We start from the raw sequence: 4,335 nt of genomic DNA, 5'->3' as shown, positions 1-4,335 counted from the left end.
ATCTCATGCTAGCAATCACATGCAAGGAAAGAAAACTCAATCTACCCCGCTCATTCTCTTCTATCTCAGTCTAAGGGAACCTGGCTATGATACCACCTGTTGTGGGGATCCGGACGTTAATCATCTTCTTAATCATCTTTGGGATTTAATTATCATTTAAGATAAACAGGGTCTAAAAATTTTTCTTTTTAAAATATAAGTGCGGAACGTAATGGAATTTAACTAATATACATCTCAGTATAAAAGTACAATAATGTACAACAATTATTCAAACTAGTCTAAGGTTCAACTACTAATTTTCAGTATTAAACCAAGTCTACATCCAAGTCCGGAATCACCACTCTAATCTCGATCTCTCATCATCCTCTTGACCCTGATCCTGCCCCACCTGTTGTCATGCACACATACAAACAAGACAACAGCCGGATACTCCGGTGAGAATAAATCCCAGTATAAATAATGTATACATGCAGTTAACTGAATTAACATAAAAGCATAAATTATATCTTATCACATGTAGCATAATCAAACAACATGTATCCATACTAGTCTGTAAATAAAACATGAATCGTAATCTACGAATCATAAATCAATACGGATCTGTAAATCAAATTCAAGTCTCAATATCTAAAACTCGACTCATCTCTCATTCTAATCTAGGGATCCCGGTGAATAAGAACGTAACAAGTCTCCCACCTACTACTACCAGTCGCAGTGGCGGTACGTTCTTATTTCTGGACTTTGGTATAATCTATATCGAATAGAATGCTATCTGTATCTGAAGCATAACGATATACCAAACGTCCAGTGCCTTGGCGTATCTACCAAGACTAAGCCTATTCTGACAATGTGCAATAGGTTAGTGACAAGTCTGTCAAAATCTAACCCCTCTGTCAGTGACTCTTACTTAATAGCTCTCTGCTTTCTACTTCTAATTCAATAGAATAAACATACTCATTAAAACACAAAGGTATAAAAACAATACCATACAAGTATGTGATTTAGGGAAACTCGAGTTAAATCTAAATCAAGTCGATCTCCCAATGAACATCCATTTATACCTTTCTCTTCTCGGTCTGATGAAGACGAAGTCTTGTATTCCAATCTGTCCATATCCAAATCTGATAATGACGATCATATAAATACCATATCAGTATATAACTCAATTCAAGACCTGTTCTGATCAATACTCAAATCAGTATATAATATGATCCATATCTGAACAAGGTACAATCTAATTCATATCAATGATATCACGATACAATCGAAATCATTACTGAATCTGATCAATATCAATCTACTGATGTTTCGATGGCATAACAATACAGTCACGATAACCCCATCTATCTCAACATCACGGATATAATACCAGAATTCATAATCAGTATCAGTACAACTAATAATCTGAATAATAACACAACTCTGATATAGAATCTCAACTAAATCAACTCTGAAATTCATAACAATTTCATAAACAGTATATTCTTTAATCTGACTTCAGTTATACAATGTCTACTGTAGCAGAAACATCATATCTGATTCATATTCAATTCTGAAAATATCGTAAATTCAAATCATGTCTAAACGTAACGAAACTTATGTCCTTGTATAGCTCGTAGCGAGAGGAGTACGATACTATGTTCGGATTCGACTTCTGATACACGGATATCTCAAAATCACTATTTGAAGATATGAAAGGCTTTAAGAAATTTGTTGAAGGAAAACCCACGATTTCTTATGCTGAAATCGTGAGAATCAATACATATATATATATCTCAATTGCATGTCAAACAAATGGCTAAACCTTCACACTGCACGTCGCACCGCGGGTGCGCTCACTTTTGCACCGCGGGTGCGCTCCATGTATTGATATGCATCAACTTTCCCCGAAGCTTGGACCGCGGGTGCGCTCTGTCTTTTAACGCGGGTGCACTGACCCTACTGGTACAACACCGCGGGTGCGGTCTATCTAGCACCGCGGGTGCGGTGTCACTTCCGTAATTAATCTCCAACTCTCTGTCCATCCACCGCGGGTGCGGTCTTGTTCGTAGCGCGGGTGCGGTCTAGACTTTATGCAACACTCCATAATCTCATTTAGTGCTTCTCATTACATGTCATGCATACTCATATCTTCCGAATATCACATCAATGAAGACTAATAAATCTCGAGCCTTACAATAATCATCATGGCCACCATCTTCCAATCTTGATCATCCACTATGCTAAAATTTACAAATAAATATCCATGGCAAATAAGGATACATCTCATGTGGGTGGGAACGGGCCATAAACCAAGCCCACTTTAAATTTGATAATTATTACAATCATTCAACACAAAATTTCCTAGCATACACCTAGCAAATTGGGCTTGGGCTTTTGATCATCCTTCATGAATAATATCACATATAATACACCATCAATTAATTATCACAATAATTAATTGATCCAATATTATATATCTTGATCCAATCACTAACCGTCACGATCATAAACTAAATTAACAAAGTATACAAACACCTTTGTCTACTTTCCAATTAATTTATTTATAACCGAATTTCTTGTAAATCACAATTTAGTATAAATAATTAAAGTCCAACTTCAATTATTTATTTTATGAGAAAATATTTGCAACTTTTGTAATTTTAAACTTAAGGGCACAAAAACTAATTTTTCACCAAAAACATTTTGGCCCATTTAAAATTCACAAATATGTTAGCCATCCAATGGCCCAACAACTCAAGGCCCATGACACTTTGATAATCCAAAACACTTTTGGAAACCCTAGTCGTCATCGTCGTCGCCGGATACCGGCAACAAATTTTTTTTTTTTTTTTTTAAAGTAGGGGCTGTTCGGGCAGCCCCTCGGGCTGCCCTTGCTCCCCGAAATGGGCAGCCCTTCGGACAGCCCGAAACGGGCAGCAACAAGCTGCCCGAATTTCCCCAAAAATTCAGCCTCGTTTTTGTCGCAAAAATATTTCTCATGCGGTTAGAAATCGATCTCAATATAATATTATGTATATGCTACAAGAACTAGTAACCTTAGCTCTGATACCAATTGAAAGGAATCGTATTAGGTGACTGAAAGCGCAACGGAAGCTCAAAAATTTCGATTTTACATGGAAAAATTCGGCCACCTTAGTAATAGGTGTAGCATATACAAAATCTCAACTTTGTCATACATAGGGTGTTGAGAAAATCATTACCTATCAACCTCTTGAGGTTGATGATGGCTCCAACTAAAGTGTAAACACTTTAGCTTTTGAATGGATGAATTGATCTACAAGGTTCCTCCTTTCCTTCAAAATCAAGCCCACCACTTGCAAGCTAGAACCCTTCTTATTTTGCACTAAAAAAATAAGAAGATTTTTCAAGAAGAACAGAGTTCCTTCCTCAACAATTGAAGAAGAAAATTGAGAGAAAAATTTTGAGAAAAATTAGTCTCAAATTTTCGGCCAAGGGGGATGTCTTGGGAGAGTGAAGTGTGTTGTCTAGGTTGTGGGAAAAGTAAAAAAGTTGTCTTGCATGCCATGCAATATTTTAATCAAAAGTAATCCACAACCCTTCACCTCCAAAGCATGCAAAACCTAATGGGCTTGTAACATTTACAAAGGGTCCAAGGACTTTTTAATTGTCTCAAACATATTTGACCCCAATTAGACTTTACTTGATTTTACTCAAGCCCAATAGCTAAATAATTATTTCAAATTGGACTCTACAAGGCCCAATGTTATTTAATTAATTCAACACTTGAATTAATTTAATTATTTGGACTCTACTAGGCCCACTAGTGCTTAATTAATTCAACACTTGAATTAATTTAATTTAGTCCATAATGATTGTAGAACCCGTATATCAGTAGACGTATAAGCCATGCATAATTCTAGATTTTTAAATTTAATTGACTTCATTGCATGATTATTTTAAATGCATTTGTTTGAAGTTAATTATTTTATTATTTCCGTTCAGTAGTTTGATTTTTAGCATTTCAGTTATTTCAGTGAGGCCGGACCGGAGTTGGAGTTTTGAGATAGAATTTAAGATTCGAGAAATATTTCCAGAAGTTAATTTAGCTAGCAACCAAGTTCATTTAAGTTAGAAAGGGAGGTTTGAGGATTTAATTTAATTATATGAGGTGATTAAGAAATGAACTCATTTAAGTTATTTAATTAAGGGGTTAGCTCACTAAAATTATTTAAAGGATTAGTAAGGCTTTCAAGGATTATTAGTTGACTAGATAATCAACATTTCCCTTTATTTTATCATGCATTTTTCGGCCACCCTTAGTTGCTAGAAGATTCATTTTCCAACTCATCAACTTTGACCAATTCTTTGCAT

The sequence above is a fragment of the Primulina tabacum genome, chromosome 2 (assembly GCF_025594145.1).
Source record: "Primulina tabacum isolate GXHZ01 chromosome 2, ASM2559414v2, whole genome shotgun sequence".
NCBI lineage: Eukaryota > Viridiplantae > Streptophyta > Magnoliopsida > Lamiales > Gesneriaceae > Primulina > Primulina tabacum.
Note: the sequence above shows the minus strand (reverse complement) of the source record.